Source organism: Aquarana catesbeiana, linkage group LG06, assembly GCF_042186555.1.
Source record: "Aquarana catesbeiana isolate 2022-GZ linkage group LG06, ASM4218655v1, whole genome shotgun sequence".
NCBI lineage: Eukaryota > Metazoa > Chordata > Amphibia > Anura > Ranidae > Aquarana > Aquarana catesbeiana.
This window is the reverse complement of record NC_133329.1, coordinates 185,408,543-185,432,453: the sequence shown is the minus strand read 5'-3', so window position 1 is coordinate 185,432,453 and position 23,911 is coordinate 185,408,543.

Here is a 23,911-nt window from a genome sequence, read left to right as displayed (position 1 = left end):
ATTTTCTTTAAAAACTTCTATTTACTGATTGGAATTGGACTTTGGGTTAAATGTGGCTTTGGGTGGTCTCGATATGCAGCGGTGAAGACATGTTTTCCCTGAGCTCCGGTGGCGGCACCACTTATAACTACTAATACCCAGGTATCCACCCTGCATCAACCTCAGGCACTATGGGTAAAAGGACAGGCAAATCTCTGCCTCAAAAAGGAACCCCGTCAGGCTCCATTAAGCGGTATCTTGCCGCAGAAACGGAGGACACTCTCAGCATGGATGGACTAGGCCGCTCACCACGTGGCCCAAGCTCCTCCTCCCGCCATAGACCTGCAACCAGGAGACACTCTCCAGCGGTATCGGCCTGCTCGGAAGGAGAGGAAAGTACCTCCAGGAACTCAGAGGTCGCGGCTTTGGTCAGTGACCTCCCTACTAAAACAGAGCTAGCCTCTTTATTCTCTAGCCTGGAATGCTCCATTAAGAAGGAGCTCTCAGCTGTCTGATCAGATCTAACACACGTGTTGGAACGTGTAGAGGAGTCGGAGCTATGCCTCGATCGCCACGCGGCCGCTATACGATCTCTACAGGTGACCACCCGCAACCTCACCATCTCGCATCGAATGGCTCTGTATAAGATCGAAGATCAAGAGAACCGCTATCGGCGGAACAATATACAGATCAGAGGCCTGCCTGAGGCCACAGGTGATGATGACCTCCTACCTTCCCTCCGTGGCATATTTAACGGCCTACTAGGCCAGCCGGCAGACTTTCCCTTGAAAATTGACAGGGCACATAGAGCTCTAAGGCCCCGCAATCTGGCCTCTGACATCCCACGGGACGTAATCTGCAGGTTGCATTATTTTGAGGAAAAGGAGAGAATCATGAAGAAAGCCCGGGAAAAAACACCATTGGATTTTGATGGCGCATCCCTGCTGTTTTTTCCGGACCTGGCCAGAGAGACACTAGAGCGACGCAGGGCCCTGCGCCCGCTCACTGAGCAGCGGCGCATAGCCTCCATTAACTATCGTTGGGGCTTTCCCTCAGCCCTTATAGCCCATAAAGACGGCAAGACAGCAACCCTTCGCTTTCCGGAGGACCTAGGAAAATTTTGCTCAGAGCTCAACATCACACCACCGGATCTCCCAGGATGGCAAGAATCCATTCCCTCCCTCAGTATCCCTCCGGAACCACGCTGGCAAAAAGTTCAGCACAAGCGTAGATCTGGCTCCCCCGGTGCTTCTTCACAATTTGGGTGACTGCAGCTCTAAATATCATCTAACGCGACCCAGGAGACTCCTCATATGCGTAACACTTGCAAGTATACTGTTCTAGATTAAGCTTAGCTTCCACCTTCTACATAACTGTGGAACAATCGTTTTATTTTTATGCTTACAGATTGTTTTACTGAGGTGTTAAAATATAGAAGGCGCTCTCCTACCTTATATGTTAGAATCTCCCCTAGTTAGCTATTTAGTTGTTTTTTTTCTTTTTCCTTTTTTTTCCTTTCGACCCTGGTGTTGAGGCCGTCCCCTCGGGGTGGCTGGGGGGCCCGTTGTCCTTGGACGCCTGCTCCCCTTGGGGGTGGGGGTGGGGGATTGCGGGCCCACGGCTCGTCCCACCTAGGCACAATAGACTTTTGTATGTCCTTAACCACCTTTTTCAACGGTGGCTTTTGGTTGTGCTAAACATGATTATTAACACATTTTTTTTACTTTCTGTCTTTTGTTCATCTTCTTTTCTTTTCTCCCTTCCCTCCTTTGTCCTCCCCTGCCGTCTGCCTCGGATTGCTTGGATGTGGAGAGTGCACTGAATGAGTGTTCCCTGTCGTAGTCAATGGCCAAGCTTAATTTGATATCACTTAATGTCCGCGGTTTATATGCACCAGGTAAGAGACATAACCTATTTCGAGAGCTGGATCGTCTGCGGGCGGACATTGTCTTCGTGCAGGAGACCCACCTCACACACACTACTAAGGTCAGACTAGTCTCTCCAAATTACCCTACGTGGTATTACAGCTTGACTGATGTACATAAATCGAAAGGGGTGGCCATTGGACTCCGCAGGGATACTCTGTTTAAATTTGACTCCATGGTTAGTGATCCTTTGGGACACTTTTTATTCATAAGAGGCAACCTGGGCAGCATGCCGTGCACCTTAGCTACGCTATATGCCCCCAATCGAGATCAGGTTACCTTCCTGACTAGCACTCTTAAGAAACTAATGGAGTTTGCTCAGGGATGTGTTCTCCTCTCAGGAGATCAAAATATAGGGAATGGCGCTGTGTTATAACTAGGAGTGTGATTGAAAATCATACAAATGTTCGGGGGGCAGGAGGCGGAGCCTAGCGGAGCAGACATGCATTGTTAGAGCTCCACACCGCTGAGGAGAGAAGAGAAGGACAAAGCGGAGCCTGCAGGCTCAAAAGGTATCCATTTGAACCTTTTTACCCCAGGGAACAAACTGTGAAAGTTTGGGCAGGAAATATGGTACTGGGAGGAAGTCGTGGCAGAAATAAAAATCACCTCACAAAGAGCTCGCAGGCACTCACTGCAGCTGAAGCAGCTCCAGTCACCTCACAATATACAGCACCAGGGCGCTCTCACAGACAGAAAATGTCACAGCAAGACTCTCCATTTGAGTCAGATACAGAACAAATCCTCTCACAAACTTCTCCACAAGCCTCCTCAGCATCCCCAGTAATATTATTACAATTTGAAAAGATGCTTCATAAGGCTTTAAAACAAACCTCAGACCAAATAACAAAAAGCCTAACCAAAGAAATAAGAGAGCTGGGAAACCGTACCGCAGCCTTAGAAATAAAAATGGATGAAATTGAAATTACAACCCAAGAAAATATAACAGAATTGGAACAATTAAAAAAAGAGAATTTAATACTTCAAACTAAGCTCGAAGATTACGAAAATAGAGCCAGACGTTCAAACTTGCGCATAAGGGGAATACCTGAAACTGTGACAGACCTGCAATCTACTATTACTGCTCTATTACAAGAACTAAAGCCAGATATCCCTATTGAACGTTTAGAACTGGACAGAGTACACAGAGCCCTCACAGCCAAAAAGAAAGATGGACCCCCACGTGATATAATCACAAAATTTCATTATTACAGAACGAAAGAACAAATACTAATTGCTGCAAGAGAAAAAAAGGAACTTAATTTTCAAGGACACAATTATCAAATTTTTGCTGACCTATCCCAACTTACTATTACTAAAAGACGATCCATGAAACCCCAACTAATGGAACTGCAATGCCACAACATTATGTATCAATGGGGCTTCCCCTTTTCAGTCAGATTTAACTACCAAGGTACAATTTACAGAAGCAGATCAGCAGATGAACTACAACAAACCCTTTTAAAATTAAATCTGACAGAACCCACAAGCAGCAACTCTCCCACACGCAGAAGAATGGCATCATCTTCACCTTCAGGCAGCACTCAGAAAATTTCAGAACAAAATGGGAATCATCATTCTCACAAAAGAGGCCGTTATGCCACATCATCCATGGACCAAGAAGATTCAATGGACTGACATCCTAATTCCTGATATCTCTTCATTTTTTATACTAAGAGATGGTTCTCTATAAAAAAGCCTATATTTATAACTGAATGTAACTGCATTCTGATAGTCACACACTGTGTGGGATCATGTTACATTCCAGTTATATTTCTTATTACTTCTGATTCATATAGCCTTAGAATATATAAGTGAAATAAGGAAATTCTTGTTCAGTTATATATTATCAGGTAATAACAATAGATTTATTACTTTTTAGGACAAATATGTTCAATAATCCAGAAGTAATGGAAGCTTTTTCTTTCTTTTCTTAAAACAAATATATTATTACCTAACTAGTTCCTAGAATTATGTTTTTGTTTATTTTAATCTGAAGCAATACAACCTCAATTTTATGAGTTAACATATCTAAACAGTTACATATGAATAAAATATGTAATTGTTTACTCTAAAAGGGTTAAAATCCCAAAATAATTCAAACTATCTTCATCAATACCAAAGTTATTAATAGTACCTTTCTAACTGAATTATTTAGCCTAGGGCAAGACTAACCATATACAACCACCCTGGAATAAATAATTTCAACAAAAACTATATTCTGCACTCCAATTAATGAAACATCATTTTGATGTCTTTTGACATAGCACTTCTCTCCTGTAAGCGGAAGATCCGTGTACCCCCATTAGCCCTCCTCATTCTCCCAACCATATTATGTGGGAGTGTGACGAAGGCACTTATTCCCCTGAGAGAGATATTTATTCTCTTTCACGGGTAAATTGTGATTACTTGCAAAAAATAATTTATACAATGTATCATCTAATCTCATATGTTTTTTGTTTACTCTTTACTCCAGAATTCACTGGTTTCTTTTCTATCTATTCATCTCTTCAGTCCACACAGGTTGATCTGCGCAGTCAGCTCTGCATAACAAAAAGTAAGTCAAAACTATTTGATCTGTTGCCATGGCACCACTGAATATATTTTCCCTGAATGTTCAGGGAATAAATGTCCCTCAAAAAAGGACCAAAGCCTTCCGTACTTTCCATAACAAGAAGGCTCACATAGTATGCCTCCAAGAAACACACTTCACCGAAGATTCTACTCCAAAATATATTTCTCCTTTTTATCAACAAATTTACACGGCTTCTGCCTGTACCAAGCAAAGGGGAACTCTAATTGTATTTCACCGATCCACACCATTCACCTTATCATCAGAAATTAAAGACCCAGAAGGTAGATACCTGATACTCATGGGTTATATAATGGATACAGCAATCACGGTGATTTCCTACTATGCTCCTAACAAACAACCTACACCATTCCTCTCACATATATTACAAGTGATTAATACACACAAAATAGGAACAGTGATAACGTGTGGGGATTCGAACCAGGTCCTCCTCCCATTTCTAGATAAATCACCTTTTACACCATCCAAAATAACCTCTAGATTACCTTTTTCTCAACTTCTTTCCAAATACAATCTGGTAGATTCGTGGAGAGAAAGTAACCCAATGAAAAAGAAATTCACTTATTTCTCGCACCCCCATCAAACCTTCACCAGAATAGATCATATTTTTCTAACAATAGGAATGATACCAGAAATTATTGCATCAGATATAATTCCGATTCCGTGGTCTGACCATAATGCAGTATACACTACTATAGCCTCAGCCATACCAAAAGCGCATGACCCAACGTGGTACTTACTGGACATAATGCTCAAACACCCACTACATCAGATGGCCATTGAACAAGCTTTAAAGGAATACATATCAATTAATAATACAACAGACATCTCCCCAATAACACTGTGAGAAGCTCATAAGCCTGTCTTGCGTGGTACAATACAAAGACAAATGGCACTATTTAAACGGGAACGCAAAAATCTAGCAAAAAAACTAGAACTCAATTTTAATGCAGCCTACATATCATTTCAAGATAATCCATCTCAGAGTACAAAATCTCATCTGGAAAAATCTAGATTGGAATACGATCTATTTCTCACTGAGTCAGTTGATAAATCCCTCAAACGCTCCAAACACAATTTCTACATGAATACAAACAAACCAGGTACATATTTGGCTCGGGCATTAAATTCAACTAACAAACCTTTCAAACCAATACGTTTGAAATTATCAAAAAATTTTTACACTTGTAATCCAGTTAAAATAGTCCATAAATTTCACTCACATCTCGCAACTTTATACAAGACAAACAATGAATTTAATCCTACAGAGGCTGAATCCTTCTTCTCAAAAATAACCTTACCTGAGTTATCTCAGAATCAAAAAAGCAGTTTGGATGAGCCTATAACTATAGATGAAGTTGCTAACGCCATAAAAGACCTAAAACTTAACAAAAGACCAGGCCCAGATGGCTACTCGGCTTTATACTATAAAACATTCTCAGAAATACTCTCTCCCATTCTCACTGAAACTTTTAACAAACTTCTAGAAGGACATTCTTTTCGGCAAGAAACACTAATGGCAATTGTTTGTATGATCCCAAAACCCCTTTCTGATGATACTTCCTGTGTGAATTATCAGCCTATCTCTCTGTTAAACCTCGATATTAAATTATTAGCAAAAATAATAGCAAAACGCCTCAATAGCATTATAGGAAAATTAATACATAGAGATCAAGTAGGCTTCATGCCAAATAGACAGGCAGGCGATAATATACGCAGGGCAGTGTTATTGGCACATATTGCTAAAAAACGGAAAATCCCTTTATATTTTCTATCTCTCGATGTTAAGAGGGCATTTGACACAGTATCCTGGCAATATATGCAATATTCATTACAAAAATGGGGTTTTGGACCCCACTTTTTAACATGGATCAAAGCATTATATAATAAACCCAAAGCCTATATAAAATATGCTGGATACAAATCTGAAGCCTTTAATATCGAAAGAGGTACCCGACAGGGTTGCCCACTATCTCCCTTATTATTTGCCCTTATACTCGAACCCATGGCCCAATACATCAGAACAAACCAAACTATAACTGGCATTGAAGTAGGAGGTATTACACACAAATTATGTATATTTGCAGACGATATATTACTTTTTCTATCATCACCACAGGTCTCTGGTCCTAACTTAATACCAGCTCTTGATGGATTTGCAGCCCTATCCGGCCTTATGATTAATACTAAGAAATGCCTAGTGCTTAATATTTCACTCACAAACATGGAATTGATCCTGGCTAGGGCTGCACTCCCATTCACATGGGCAGAAAAATCAATCCCATATCTTGGAATTCATTTAACAGCATCTCATTCTGACTTATTCTCAACCAATTATCCTCCTGTATTAAGACAGATCACAAATCTAATAAAACAATGGTTGCAACTTCCTTTATCCTGGATAGGGAAGATTAATGCAATCAAAATGACTATTCTACCCAAATTGCTTTATCTATTCAGAGTCCTCCCTATTCCAATTCCTTCCTATTTTTTGGGAATAGTACAAAAAAGAGCAACTTCGTTTATATGGGGCTCTTCTAAACCACGTATACCTATACACACACTACATCTTCCCAAAAATAAAGGAGGCCTGGGATACCCTAATTTTACTAACTACTACAGAGCAGCACATTTGGCCAGTCTGTCCAAATACCATGCAAAACAGGAAATCCCATTATGGGTATTTATAGAGGCTTCAGAAAATGACCCTCTATTAATATCAAATTTATTATGGCTTGATCCTAAAGACCGCTTTAAAATTCATAATCCCATAACTAAACACTTCTTATCTCTCTGGGATAAACTAAAAACCAAATATCAGTTACAATCTCCACACAATCCTCTCCTTTCTTTTATCAGAAATCCGGCCTTTTATCCGGCATGGATCTACCCAAATTCTTTTAAAGCTTGGACAACATCAGGCATTCAGACACTAAATGACTTCATAGCATCTAAATCATTCCTTTCATTCCCATCGCTTAGAGAAAAATATGATCTACCAAACTCTGAGATATTTAGATATCTCCAAATCAAAAATTTCTATACACCATTCCTAAAGGGGGATACACCATTATCCCAATTATCCATTTTTGAATCAATCTGTACAAAAGATCCATTTGCTAAAGGTACAATTTCATCACTTTATAATCAATTATATGGAGTAGCAAATCTTAATAGACCCTCTTACGTTCAGAGGTGGGAGGAGGACCTGGGACGAACTTTAGAAGACACGGAGTGGTCTAACATATGGCTCACATCTAAGTCATCTTCACCCAACATCTTAGCACTGGAGACAAATTATAAAGTCCTAACTCGCTGGTACCTTGTACCCGCTAGAGTGGCAAAATATTCACCTAATACCTCAGCTCTTTGTTTTCGAGGATGCCCAGAAATAGGCACATATTTACACATATGGTGGACGTGCCCAGTAATCCAAACCTTCTGGAAGGAAGTCTTCGTGATTGCATCTAAAATATTTAAAAAAATAATACAACCAGATCCATATTTAACTTTACTTAATCTAAAACCGGAATGGTTAACACTCTCTCAATTCAAACTTATGATCCAACTAATAATGGCTGCAAAACAAACAGTGGCCAAGGCATGGAAATCTCCTACATTGGTACTAGCAGAAACAATTCACAGAATGAATAATACAATGTCCCATGCTAAGATGGTAGCCATCGATCAAAATCAAATTCCAAAATTTGAAAAACTTTGGCATCCTTGGATAAAACAACAGTTCCTGTCAAACTTCAATGACTCTGTCCTGTTGCCATGGTAACAGATTAAATGACTTACAGAGACACCCATTCTAAGGCTTCAAAGAGAACTAAAAAGAATAATAAACTGACGAGCGGGACAACCTTGTGGACCATACCTCTACCTTTCAACCCTTTTTCTTCTTTCTCTTTCCTTTTCTCCACCTTACGATTAAAGCTCATTATCAGAATTTATTTGACCTATATACACTCTACTTGTAAACAATATGTATAGTAGGTATAAATCATTTAAATACCTACAAAAGTAACTAAGGAAATGATATATATCTTTAATTTAATTTAGGTTTATGTGAACCCAATGTTTAATATTTGAAATTTCATGATATTTACCTATATAAACCCTACTGTAAAACAATGAGCTTACTTTATAGATCCTTGTAAACTTACTTTATGCATCTTTATAACATTGTATACTCAATAAACTTCTTTTGACAAGGAAAATTATACAAATGTTCAAGTGCATAAAATAATTACTATTTAAAAATAAAAATAAAAAATATATATATTGGTATGATTCAGAAATTTCTTACAAAAAATTCTGTCCTTATATTAGTGAAAAACGCCTTATTAAGTGAAAAAAATGCTACTATATGTGCAAAAAATCGCAAATATTAAAACGACACCATTGAATCGCATAAATAAATCTTCACATTAATAAATATAAAGTGATAAGTGCCAGAAGCAGTGATTATCAAACAATAGTGCATAAATGTGCAATAACCATTCACAATAATAAATCATTAATAATGTGTCAAATCGCAACTAAGTATCAAAGAGAAAATCCCATATATTGTTTAGTGCAAAAAATGTTCATAACAATTGTGCAGAAAGTTCTTCTTTGGTGGAAAAGTGCCGTGCCGTAATAACTGGTAGTACCCCCCAATGTGGTTGCACTCACCGGAGCACTCCACCCCTGCAGGGGTACGAGCGTATGATGTTGGTCCTGTCACTCCAGTGGTGTAGGTGTCAGTTTCCTTCCACGCGTCCCAATCTCAAAAGCAGCTGCTTACACACAAGGAGTAGGCGCTCTGTCTAACACGTAAAACATTGTCTATCTGCACTGATCCAACAGTGGATATTCAGTGGGGACCTTTAATACATCAAGGGACAGGAAGTCCCCACCTCCTTGTGTGTAAGCAGCTGCCTTTGAGATTGGAAACTAAATGACAATTTACTGACAGAGGACATCGACAAAACAACGCTTGCAAAAAATCTGAGATATTATTTTCAGGAAAATGCTTGCCCTGATATTTCTTCGGGCATGATATGGGAGGCCCATAAGGCCTTCATTCGCGGGAAATTTATCGAGTTAGGCACTAGGAAAAAAAAAAGAGCGAACGAGTCAGCAACTAGACCTTATCCGAGATATAAAAGCCCTTGAGCGACAGCATAAATTAGGCCTCTCAAAGTCTGTGTTAGTAGAATTAACTAGCAAGCGGGCAGATTTAAACAATCTTCTCCATGCTGCACAAAAACAACAATTTCACATAATTGCTCACCGTATGTACGAATGGGGCAATAAACCTGGTAGGTTGCTGGCTCGTTCCCTCCAACAAAAAAAGGCCGCGAATTTTATACCTAAAATTAAAACCAAAACAGCTGTGCATCACACACCTGCTATAGCCGCAGAATTTAGAAAGTTTTATCAACATTTATATAATGTACATCATCATATCCCTCATCAGGAGTCCCACAGCCGCCTTATACAAGATTACCTGCAACAAGCCGCTCTTCCTAAATTGCCGGAAGATATTTTAGCTACCCTAGATGGGGAATTTACCACTGAAGAGCTTCGTAAAGCTCTTAAGACTATGGCCACTGGCAAGGCTCCAGGCCCAGATGGCCTAACAGTCACATACTACCGTTCATTTGCTGAGATTTTACTCCCGAACCTAGTTAAATACGCCAACTCAATTTCCTCGGGGGACTCCTTTAGGCCAGAAACCCTGCATGCCCACATCACTGTTATCCCGAAGACAGGAAAAGATCCAAGCGTTTGTGGTAGCTATCTCCCCATCTCCTTTTTGAATTTAGACGCTAAACTTTACGCAAAACTAATAGCAAATAGACTCCTCCCTCTAATACCAAAATGGGTCTCTTCGGAACAAACAGGCTTTATCCCCGGCAGGGAAGCCCGAGACAACGCCCTACGTACCCTCTCACTGATTGCACATGTTCGCGGTTCCTCCCAGCCCACCCTGTTGTTATCAACAGATGCTGAGAAAGCGTTTGACAGGGTGGACTGGGAGTTCTTGCTAGCGACCTTATCCCATTTAGGTATCAGCCCCTCTCTTCTGAGTCAAATATCAGCTCTATATAACTATCCCACTGCACAATTGAGAATAAACGGTACTTTAAGTGAACCTTTTACCCTTCACAATGGTACGCGTCAAGGCTGCCCTCTTTCACCTATTTTATTCGCCCTCTCACTTGAACCCTTCTTATCAACAATTCGACACAACCCAAACATCCATGGAATCACGATAGGCAATTTTGAACATAAATACGACGCATATGCGGACGATATTTTATTCTATGTTCAGCAACCAATAATTACTCTGCCCAATTTGCTGCAAGTCTTTTACACCTATAACCAGGTCTCAAATTTCCAGATCAATATGTCCAAATCTGAAATATTAAATATTTCAGTCCCCCAAGAGACTACTAACATTCTTCAGAAATCATTTCCATTTACTTGGCAGAGAAAAGCAATGAAATATCTCTGTATATTTCTGACCCCTAATGTATCATCCCTATTTCATGCTAATTTCATGCCCCTACTTAATACACTTAAATCAGACCTACAAAAATGGTCGCATCTCGCACACTCTTGGCTAGGGAAGATCAGTGTGATCAAGATGAACATACTGCCCAGGTTGCTCTTTTTGTTCCAGATGATACCTTTCCAAATTCCACCTGGGTTCTTTAAATGTGTAATGAAAATTATAAGCAGATATATTTGGAACAGACGTAACCCAAGAATTGCCAGATCAGTACTGTTTAGACCTAAGAAACTAGGAGGTTTAGCTTTGCTGGACATTAAGCGATATTATTTGGCAACAATTTTATCCAGGATTTCAGATTGGAAGTACAACAAGGAATCAAAACTCTGGGTGTCACTTGAGATGACATTAGGGGAGAATGATCTTTACAAGCTGGTATGGATTCCTGGGAAATTTCGATCACTACCTCCTACTACATCCCCACTTACTCGATCCACCCTGGCATGCTGGGACTTGTTACACAGATCTCAGAAGTGGCAATACAACTCCCCCATTATGCCTCTGACTGGGCACAACTACTTCCCACCAGGAAATATTGATCCCAGTCTTCACTCTTGGAACCTTGGGAACAATGTTCAGTTACACCAAGTCGTGGATGCCTCAAATATTATGCCGCTGTCATTGCTCACTTCAACACCGTCCCCATCGCTAATGGATCAATGGAGGTATCTGCAATTAAAGGATTTTATTCAGTCCCTTCCAAAACCTCTACGCAATACATCTAACTTAACACCGATTGAATCAGCATTTGTGGGAGACTTGCCAGTAGAAAGACCTCTTGCTTACTTCTATCAAGCATTGGGTTCATTCTCCTCTGCCAACTACCCCGCATTTCTTTATAACTGGGAGAGGGACTTGAACAAGAATCTGTCAGATCAGGAGAAGTCTTCTATCCTCTTGTTAACCCACTCAACCTCGATTGCCTCCAAAATCGCAGAGGTTAATTACAAATTACTGACTAGATGGCATTACACACCAGCAACCTTACACAAACTCTTTCCTCAAAAGTCACCACTATGCTAGCGTGGCTGTGGAGATATTGCATCGCAGGCGCACATCAGGATAAGATAAGACCTTATTGGCTTACTATCTTTTATTGGATTAAGGAGATTCAGGGTTCTGAAGTCCCTAATGACCCGTGGTATGTCCTTCTACACTGTACAGGCGAATCAGCGGGATCATACAAAAAATCGATTACTCCACATCTATTAAATGCCGCTAAAGTTCTCATCCCTAAATTTTGGAAAACTACTAATATACCTTCATTACGCCAATGGCTGAGGGAGGTAGATCACCTGTACTATATGGAGGACTTAACCTACTCCAGTAAAAAAATTCCGAACTGAAGAAAAAAATGTGGTCCTGCTGGTTCGCCTTTAAATACACAGCCACTTATGCGGAAATTATGGGGTCAAGTTAAAAATACAACATATGTTGAGTTTTAACGCACAGTGGTCCTTCCTGAGGCAGATGGCAGCCCCTACCCATCCCCCTTAATCCTCTACACTACCTTTCTCTTCCTCTCTCTCTCTCTCTTCTCTTTTTTTTTCTTTTTTGTTCTTTACACCAATAATGTGGCAGGATTTAGTGATCTTGACTAGGGTCATTGCTTTTTCAGTCACTAGAGCTCTTAGGATAAAGTACTTAATATACTTAGAAGACCCTTTTCCGAGATAGTATGATATTAACGCTGGAAGTATCTGTGTACATTATGATGTCTATATGTATGTTCTTCTTTCTGTAAACATCCTGTTTTTCAATAAAAACTTATTAAAAAAAAAAAAAAAAATGTGGCTTTGTTTTTAAACTGACTATAGGTATAGTCTGTATCTATTTCTGGTTTAGTTGCTTCTCCTTTTTCTAAAAAATGTTTTTTTTTTTTTTCCCAATAACATTTTTATTTTATTCTGTTATCAAAATTTACATTGCATAGAATACAACGGGTGAAGCATTAGAAAAATGCGATACATGGTATGAAACAGACAAGTGCAGGTACATATAGTGTTCTCCTTAGTGTGTTGCGAGAGGGTTATGGTTTCTAAGCTAGCATAGTTACAACAGCTTCTCAACATCACAAATTAAGGATAAACCTCTGATATCTAGTAACAAAAGTAACTTTTGTAATAAGAACAGGAGAAGAGGAAGAAAAAAGAAAAGGAAAAGAACAGGGAAAGAGAAGGAGTAAAGTCACCTGAGTGAGTCAATGATTCGTTTATAAAGAGTCCTCCCGGAGGTGCCACAGCTCCCAGACCTTATCGTGGGCTTCCAATCTGTCCTGCATCCTGGCCGTCATCCTCTCCATCAGTTCCACATCTTTAATCCTTGCATACAGTGCTTCTGAGGTAGGGGGGGGTTCGCCTTTAAATACACAGCCACTTATGCGGAAATTATGGGGTCAAGTTAAAAATACAACATATGTTGAGTTTTAACGCACAGTGGTCCTTCCTGAGGCAGACGGCAGCCCCTACCCATCCCCCTTAATCCTCTACACTACCTTTCTCTTCCTCTCTCTCTCTCTCTTCTCTTTTTTTTTCTTTTTTGTTCTTTACACCAATAATGTGGCAGGATTTAGTGATCTTGACTAGGGTCATTGCTTTTTCAGTCACTAGAGCTCTTAGGATAAAGTACTTAATATACTTAGAAGACCCTTTTCCGAGATAGTATGATATTAACGCTGGAAGTATCTGTGTACATTATGATGTCTATATGTATGTTCTTCTTTCTGTAAACATCCTGTTTTTCAATAAAAACGTATTAAAAAAAAAAAAAAAATGTGGCTTTGTTTTTAAACTGACTATAGGTATAGTCTGTATCTATTTCTGGTTTAGTTGCTTCTCCTTTTTCTAAAAAATGTTTTTTTTTTTTTTTCCCAATAACATTTTTATTTTATTCTGTTATCAAAATTTACATTGCATAGAATACAACGGGTGAAGCATTAGAAAAATGCGATACATGGTATGAAACAGACAAGTGCAGGTACATATAGTGTTCTCCTTAGTGTGTTGCGAGAGGGTTATGGTTTCTAAGCTAGCATAGTTACAACAGCTTCTCAACATCACAAATTAAGGATAAACCTCTGATATCTAGTAACAAAAGTAACTTTTGTAATAAGAACAGGAGAAGAGGAAGAAAAAAGAAAAGGAAAAGAACAGGGAAAGAGAAGGAGTAAAGTCACCTGAGTGAGTCAATGATTCGTTTATAAAGAGTCCTCCCGGAGGTGCCACAGCTCCCAGACCTTATCGTGGGCTTCCAATCTGTCCTGCATCCTGGCCGTCATCCTCTCCATCAGTTCCACATCTTTAATCCTTGCATACAGTGCTTCTGAGGTAGGGGGGGTTTCTTTTTCCAATTCAATGCTATGAGGCATCGTGCTGCCGTTAGAATGTGGCGTACTAATTTTTTATTGGTTTTTGAAAGCTTTAATGGAGATAGGCCTAATAGGAAAAATTTAGGAGTCATAGGAAATGATTTTCCTAGGAGATTGGTCAGTAACTGCTGAACTTTTCCCCAGAAGGTGACAATTTGGGGGCACTCCCAGTAGATATGAAGAAGGGTACCCCTGGCTCCCGAGCATCTCCAGCATCGATCTGAGCTGGTGGGGTAGATGGCATGGAGTACATCTGGGGTCATGTACCAGAAGAAAATTATTTTGTATGCGTTTTCTTTATATAGTGTGCAAATTGAACTTTTCGCTGCCTGAGACCATATCACCTGCCATTGTTCCGTGGAGAGTTCCTCCTTAAGGGCTTTCTCCCACTTAACCATATAGAGGTGTTTGCCTTGCGCCTCTGTTGAGTAGGAATTTAAGATTTTATAGATATCAGAGATCAGCCCCCTCTGAGTTAAACCTGTCATAACCAAGTTTTCAAAGGGGGTTAAGGAGGAAAATAGCAGGTCAGGCGCTATGGTCAGGGCATAGTGGCGAATCTGTAAATAACTGTAAAAAGCTTGGCGTGGTATATCATATTTAGTTTGGAGTTCGGAGAAGGTTAATAGCCTACGTGTTCTAGGATCTACTATGTTGCCGAAGTGGAACAAGTTTCGGGAGGACCATGGGAAGGACATCTGGTGTGTGAGGCTATCCGGCACTTTGGGGTTGCATATAAAGGAAGTTAACAGCGATTTTTCAGAGGAGAGACCATGTGGGGAGCGCAACGTTTTACGGAGTTGGGACATAGCTCCTAATAGACGTTCAGGGGGCACCTCCGCATCCGCACACCAGAGCAAGCTATTTGGGTGGGTTGGGGCCAGCCAGATCTTCTCAATTTCTGTCCACTTATTGTAGGACCACCAGGTGGACCACGAGATTATAGCTCTGAGTTGAGCAGCTTGGTAATATTTAATTAGATTTGGTAAAGCAAGGCCGCCATCAGACCGAGCTGCCATAAGGACTGATTGGGGAATTCTATGCTTTTTATAATTCCAGACAAATTTAAGTAGATCTATCTGAAGTTTCCTGAGATGTTTGTATGGGACTGAGATGGGTAATGTTTGAAATAGATAGAGTAATTTCGGGAGGATCGTCATTTTAATGGATGCTATTCGCCCCAAGAGGGAGAGGTGATGTTTTTTCCATCTAAGGAGCATGGCTCTGATAGAGTGAAATAGGGGGGGAAAATTTTCCTGATAAAGAGTAGCGAATGTTGGAGTAATGCGGATTCCTAGATATTTTAAAGATATAGTTTTCCAGTGATATGGGAAGTTGGTCTGTAAGTGTGCGATTTCCGGTTCTGGGATATTTATTGGGAGGGCTTCTGATTTGGATGCATTAATTTTATAGCCTGATAGGGCCCCATATTTATCAAGCTCGGCGTGGAGATTCGGGAGGGATATTCTAGGTTGTGTCATGGTCATAATGATATCATCAGCAAACAATGAGATTTTAAACTCCCTACCGCGAACTGGTATCCCGTGGATATCCGGGTTACCTCGGATGTGGGCTGCTAAAGGTTCCACGCATAGCGCAAACAGTAGGGGAGAAAGGGGGCACCCCTGCCATGTACCGTTGTGTATTGAGAACGGGGCCGAAACGGCAAAGGGGGTTCTGACCTGTGCAGTGGGGTTGGAGTATAAGTGCTGTACCGCTCGCAGGAAGGGGCCCTTCATTCCTATGTGTTGTAGGGTGGCGAACAGGAAGGGCCAACCCAAACGGTCAAAGGCTTTTTCAGCGTCCAAGCTTAGAAGCAGAGACGCCGAGTCCTCCCTGTTCGCCACATCCACCAGGTCAATCACTTTCCTCGTGTTATCTCCCGCCTGTCTAAGCGGCACGAAACCTACCTGGTCTCTATGTATGAGAGAGGGGAGAACTACATTCAGGCGGATTGAGAGTATTTTCGTGAAAATTTTTAGGTCGGAATTCAAAAGGGCAATGGGTCGATAATTGGCACATAGTACGGGGTCTTTGTCTGGCTTGGGAATCAGGGTAATAAATGATCTTTGCATATCAACTGGAACCGGAGTGTCCCTGAGAAAGGTGTTAAAAAGTCTGCTCATATGTGGGAGTAGGAGTGGAAGGAAAGTTTTATAGTATTCGTATGGTAGGCCGTCGGGACCTGGTGATTTACGGGATGGTAATGATTTGATCGTAAGTTCTATTTCCTCCTCTGTAATGGGTGCGTTTAGGGCCTCTTAGTCTGTAGTTTGTAGGCGGGGGACACCACTTTGTTCTAGATAACGATGTAATCTAAGTGAGATCTCTGGGGTGGGGGGATTTTTCGGAATGTCCGGATTGTTATAGAGTTCGGTGTAGAAGTCTTCAAAGGCATGCGCAATATCTTTGGGGTGGGATAGTAGGCAGCCCTGTTTATTCTTAATTTGGTGGGGCGTTGTGTTAAGGGAGTCCTCCCGTAATTTTTTTGCCAGTAAGGAATGTGCCTTGTTCCCCCTATCATAGTACACCTGCTTTAACCGAAGCAAGGCTTTCTCCACTTGCCCCAGTGCAAAGTCCCTCAGGATCGTCCTAAGCTTAATAACCTTCCTGAGAAGGGGTACGGTAGGGGATGTTTGAAGCTGCGTCTCTAGAACCTTCAGTTCCCTCTCAGTTCGATGTTTCGTGGCTAATGCGTCTTTTTTCATGGCCGACGATAGGGCTATGCATCTACCCCTGATAACCGCCTTATGGGCCTCCCATAGCGTAGCAGGAGAGATGTCAGGGGTGTTGTTTTCCTTAAAGTAAAATTTCAGGGAAGAGGTTATTTCCGTGGTTGACTGGGGGTGTTGAAGGAGAAAAGTGTTTAGTCTCCAGTTACAGGGTCTAGGGTTGGGGGACTCCACATCTAATGCAAGAGTGATCGGGGCGTGGTCAGACCATGAGATCGGGAGCACCTTGGCCTCACAAACTATTCTAAGAGTAGAGTTGTTTACAAAAAAGGAGTCGATCCTGGTGTGGGTTTTATGGGGAGCTGAGTAGAAAGTGTACTGCCGATCCCCCGGGTGGAGGGCCCTCCAGGCATCAAAGAGAGCATGTTTTCTAAGGAGTTGGCGGAAAAGCTTCGAGTCTCTAAGGGCTCGAGCTGATGGTGCCCGGGGGTCCACCACAAGGCGGTCGGCGTTTGTGGAGTGGATTAAGTTGAAGTCACCCCCCACCACCAGGATCCCATGTTCCGAGCGAAAGAGACGTGTAAACATTTTAGATAGAAATCTGTGTTGTTTGACATTAGGTGCGTACAGTGCGCACAAGGTGATCTCCCGTGACTGCCACCGACCCCTAACGATAATATAGTGACCATGTGGGTCCCCATAGTGACTCTCATAAACAAATGGAGAGCCTTGCTTAATGAGTATGGCCACCCCTGCCCGTTTATGTGGTCCTGAGGAAAGGTAGCTGTTTGGGAAGTGCCTGGATGCGAAAGCGAAGGTGCCCCCCCCCGTCAAAGTGTGTCTCTTGGAGTTGGAGTCTTGGTATTGGAGTTTAATTCATGGACATTTAATGAAAATATCCTAGCCATGGTCTCTAGTTGGGAGGGGGAGGGGGCTTGTGTTACCTGGGTTGAAGACGACGGCCATGGATCCTGGTACTGGAAGCGGGCAACCTCCGGCGAGGGATCTGGACCTAGTCCGTGGTCCATGTGGAAAGTCACTCAGGGGCAAGGGATAGTCAATGAGAGAAGAGGAGACTAGAGGAAAGGAACAAAGGTTAGTGTTATACAAAACAAGACAAAACCTAAAAGGTGTTTTCAGTTGACCTTGAAAGGTCGATGGACCTAGGTCAGTACGGTTTCCCAAGGATCCGCCCAGCCCCGCTCCAGCAGAGACGGATGCAAGGGAGCCCTGGGTTGATCATATAACAGGATATTACCAAAACTATTGTGACGATCATCACTTAATTAGGGGAGGGGTTGGTGAGCCAAAGGAAAAATCACCTATACTCCCAAGCCTCAACAGAGACATGCCCATAGAGTAAAACAAAAGCAAACTTAAAAATAAAAAAGACTGGGCAAAAAATTGGGGACTGAGTGAACAAAGTGTCCAGGACAGATCTATCAGCCTAGTAGAATGGCTGAGCATCTATAAATTTGAGGATCCAAGAGAAAAAATTTTTTTTGAGTTCATTTCAGCCATTTCTGGATTTGGAACTCTTGTGGGGGTTGCCTTCCTTCCGGGTGCGATTAGAGGAGGGAACCTTCTGCCACATTGTAGGCGGCGGGGGTGGGGTGGTTACTAAGTCCCAATCTGGGAGTTGAGGGGGGCTGATCCCCAAGACGTCACAGAAATTGGTTAGATCTTCTGGATACCGTAGAACAGCGGATCTGCCTTGGTTCTTGGCTGTAAGGGTGAAGGGAAATCCCCATCGATAGGGGATATTTTCTTCTTGAAGGATACGTAGAAGAGGTTGCAAGAGTCTGCGCTTCTGTAGGGTTATCCAGGAGAGATCTGGAAACAGTTGCAGGTGTGCATCCTGGAAGGTTATTTTGCGTGTCAGACGGGATTGACGCATAATGTCCTCCTTTAAGGGGTATGAGCTTATTCTGCAAATAATGTCCCTCGGTTTGGAAGTAAGATTCTTGGGGCGGAGGGCCCGGTGGGCTCTATCCATGTCGATACGATTGGTTAGGGGGTCCCCAAGTAGATTGTTAAATATGTGTTGTAATTTGTTGTGGATGTCTTCCGGACCGTCTGTCTCCGGAACCCCCCGCACCCGAATATTATTTCTGCGCCCCCTATTATCCAAGTCCTCAAGGTGGCGCTGCATTTCTCTTAGTTGGTTACGGTGGTCTGCTCCTTGGAGTTGAGTCCTATGGACTGCTAGTTTAGTTTCTTGGATTTCATCTTCGGCCATTTCCACCCTGTCAGCTAGGTGTTTAAGGCCTGTTTGTAGTATCTGTATTTCTGCGCGACAAGTAGATTTTACATCTGCAATCAGCTGTTTGAAGTCATCTTTGGTGGGCATCGCCTGTAAATAGGAGTACCACTCATTGGGGAGTGGGTGATGGGGGACTGGCAGCGGGTTTTGCTGTGGTGGTCGTTGATGGGATACTTGCTGATGTTGCACTTGTAGTGCAGTTTCACCCCGCGTGGTGGGTATGGGTTGTGGGGATGCAGTCCATACATTTCCCCAGGGCTGGCCCTGAGTGTGTAAGGGGGCCTCGGTCTCTTCCAGAGTGTGACGTTGGGGGGCATAGGCTGGGTCCCTTCGGTCTGAATTGGGGGGGCGTGCGGCCTGTTCTTTGGGCGTACTCAGTGCTTGAGAGAATGAGAGTCTCTGCATTTTAGGTGGGGGTGAACCAGGTGTGAGGGTTCTGAAGGCCGCCGCGGAGTCATCCGGTCCAGGTGAGGCATTGAATGCCGGGAATCTTGGGTCCGGCAAGGCCGGAAAGTCTGCTGATATGTCAGAAGATGATGGGGATCCCGGGGCATCCCCTGTCAGGCAGGGATCTGAGGCTGTCCGCAGCAGGCGCAGGAAGGCCTCCGAGCATTGAGTGTAGAGGGAAGGAGGGGGGTCAAACATGGCGGCTGGGGGATCACGTGGCGAGGTCCCGGGATGGCCAGGGCTAATCGTGCTCACCGTTCCCAAAGGAGAGGAGATGCCTGTGGCGTGTTGTGGGACTGATGTTGCGCCGACCGGGTCTCGGTGTGGGCTCGGGTCCGGCTGGGAGAGCTGCGTGGTGAGCCTGGAGCGGGCCGCCGCGGCCTCCGGCGCCATATTGGCTGTGCTCTTAGACGGGCTGTCGGTCTGCGAGAAGAAGGACCGGAGGTCCGATGACGAGCCGGGTGGTGGTTGTGACGACCCCCGTGCTTTAGTGGATCGGGGGGCCTTAGATCTGCCCATGTAGCTGTAGCTACGGGCTTAGAGAGAGCAGACGGCTCAGGCGTCCATCTAGGTCGGCTTCCGGTCACGCCCCCTTAAAAATGTTTTTTTAAATTTCGTTTCCTCACAAATTTTTGTAGATCTATAAAAGCTTCAAACTGATTAAAAGATTTGTTTGGTGCATATTTTATTTCTTTGTCTAAAACTAGTAGTTCTTCCTGAGAAAAAAATATGTTTGTCAAATTAAAGATACCCTCCCCTAATTTTCTCTTTTTTTTGCTTCCCCTCTACAGCCTCTCCTTCTTGTGGGTTTTTGTTCAAACCCCCCTGTTCATTTGATAAGCTAGCATGGGTGGTTTGTAAGGCTCCCTCCAGTCCCTTCATTCCCTCTGCCACTGTGGGGGTCCATAGTTTGGGGCATAATATCCCCTGCCTCTACCTCTAAATCCCCCTCTCCAGAGTCTATTATAATAACCCATCGGTGATTGATTTGCATAGTGGTTTCCTGTGCCATCCCCTCCCTCTGTTTTGTTGGGGGTGGCTTTATTTTGGATTGCTGAGGTTGGGGTATTTTTACTTGGTTTGGGGTTTTTTATCTTTTTATTTCTGTTTGTGGGCAAATCTCCTGTTACCATTTCCCGCTCCTCCCTGTGCTTGGCCCTGGAACTTCCATGCCTTCATTCAATTAATTGTTATTCGAGCCAGTTTGTATGTCATCTTCCTACCATTTGTATACCTTTCCGGCTACATAATCTTTTTTGTCTCTTTGATATTTTTTAATTTTCTTTTTTTTTTATCTCATTATCCAGTTTTACTAGAAAATCTTGTAATTTGTTGGCTCTAGTTTTGTAATCATTGGTTTCCACATGTGGTACCATCCTTTTCTTTATTTTATTTGTTATATTCTATCTTGGTTAGTTTTTTCCTTCTCTTTTCAATAATAATGTCCAATAATCATAAGAATATGAATGATAACACAAAAACTTTTATTTTACTCATGGTTAGTGTTTGGCTGAAGCCATTTATTATCAATTAACTGTGTTTACTCTTTTTAACTCATAATGGCAATAGCAACTACCCAAATGACCCTAATCAAAAGTTTACATACCCTGGTGATTTTGGCCTGATAACATGCACACAAGTTGACACAAAGAGGTTTGAATGGCTATTACAGGTAACCATCCTCACCTGCGATCTGTTTGCTTGTAATTAGTGTGTGTGCATAAAAGGGTCAATGAGTTTCTGGATTCCTGACAGATCCTTGCATCTTTCATCCAGTGTTGCACTGATGTTTCTGGATTCTGAGTCATGGGGGAAGCAAAAGAATTGTCAAAGGATCTGCGGTAAAAGGTAGTTGAACTGTTTAAAACAGGAAAGGGATATAAAAAAGATATCCAAGGAATTGAGAATGCCAAACAGCAGTGTTCAAACTCTAATCAAGAAGTGGAAAATGAGGGGTTCTGTTGAAACCAAACCACGGTCAGGTAGACCAACTAAAATTTCAGCGACAACTGCCAAAAAAATTGTTCGGGATGCAAAGAAAAACCCACAAATAACTTCAGGTGAAATACAGGACTCTCTGAAAACATGTAGTGTGGCTGTTTCAAGATGCACAATAATGAGGCACTTGAAGAAAGATGGGCTGCATTGTTAAGTTGCCAGAAGAAAGCCATTACTACGTAAATGCCACAAAGTATCCCACTTACAATATGCCAAACAGCACAGAGACAAGCCTCAAACCTCCTGGCCACAACCATAAACATTTGGAGAGGAGACAACAAGCCCTATGATGAAAGGTACGGAGGTGGATCGCTGATGTTTTGGGGATGTGTGAGCTACAAAGGCACAGCAAATTTGGTCAAAATTGATGACAAGATGAATGCAATATGTTATAAAAAAATATTTGCATTCATCAGCCAGGAAGCTGTGCATGGGACGTACTTGGACATTCCAACATGACAATGATCCAAAACACAAGGCCAAGTCGACTTGTCATTGGCTACAGCAGAATAAAGTGAAGGTTCTGGAGTGGCCATCTCAGTCTACTGACCTCAATATCATTGAAAAAAATATTGTGGTGCCCGGATCTACCGCACTATTAGTATACAACTATTTAGATAATTTATGTAGTAATTACCTCAACCTTTCACCATGTGGTATCAACAACATGGCACAGTCCATGCGACCACAAAAACTGCATATAAGAAAAAAAGAAAGGGCAAGGCCTTCCAAAGGGGTCGCAGTAACTGAACACTGAGGTTGAATTTGATTAAATTTAAAAAAAAACACACCATAATATCGAATATGACAAAATAGGGATGCGCTGTTCCGAATGGAGGTACTCCCAATGGAAGAATAATATTAACAGGTGCTTTACATAACACAATAATTGAAGCGTTAGAGGCGAATTCTTTTTGCTATAAGTACCCAACAATTAAAATGATAATTAAAATATGGAAAACAGTTAAAAAACAGAGGAGATACAATGGGTTCATTGAATATACCCCTATTTGGAACAACAGTAATCTGCAGGAAATCCTTCGGATAGGAAAAGCCAGAGAGTGGGAAAAACAAGGTATTAAAAGGCTGAGACAACTTTATGTGGGTAATACTCTTAAAAAATTCTCAGATCTGAAACGAGAATTCAATATACCGCAGAGTATATTTTACACCTATTTACAGCTAGGACACGCCCTTGAAGCCCAAATCAAGAGTCATCCCTTAGAATGGAAAGAAACACCCCTCTTCCAGAGTATATTTCAGTGGGCCCCACTAAGGGTCTAATATCTGAAATATATGGGCAAATAAGTAAAAAAGTCAACAGTGGGGGGGAAATTCTGCTCTGAAAGAGTTATGCCCCGTACACACGGTCAGATTTTACGATGGAAAATGTCCGATCGGAGCGTGTTGTCGGACATTCCGACCGTGTGTGGGCTCCATCGGACATTTTCCATCGAATTTTCCGACACACAAAGTTTGAGAGCAGGTTATAAAATTTTCCGACAACAAAATCCGATCGCGTCAATTCCGACCGTGTGTGGCCAGTTCCGATACACAAAGTACCACGCATGCTCAGAAGAAATTCCGAGACAGAACAGCTCGGTCTGGTAAAATTAGCGTTCACAATGGATCCAGCACTTTCGTCACGCTGCAATGTAAAAAATGGTTTAATACAGCGCACTCTCTTCTTCTTTATAATGTGAGAAGAATGAAGTAGTTTTGCTGCACATATTCACACAGACTTCTCACAAACTTCTTTCTTTATTATTCATCGTGATTCCCTCAATATATTTGGATTTGTCACATCTGACAAAATTTCTTTTTTGTTGTTTTATTTATTTTTTTTTTTCAAGGCTGTTTTTTTTTTTGTTATTGTATTTTTTTCAAGGCTGATCTTTGTTTTATTTTAGTTTTAGTTTTACTCCATAATATTTTTGTGTGTCTTTTGTGTGTCAAGTTACCACAACACGATTATTATCTTGTATTATTTAATCTCAAGAAGGTTGCTTGGTGTTGGTGTCCCTTGTTAATTTCACATTGTATTTTTGAAATGTACCTGCCTCCTCACAAACAAACTGTCCTTTTTTAAGGAAAACACACAT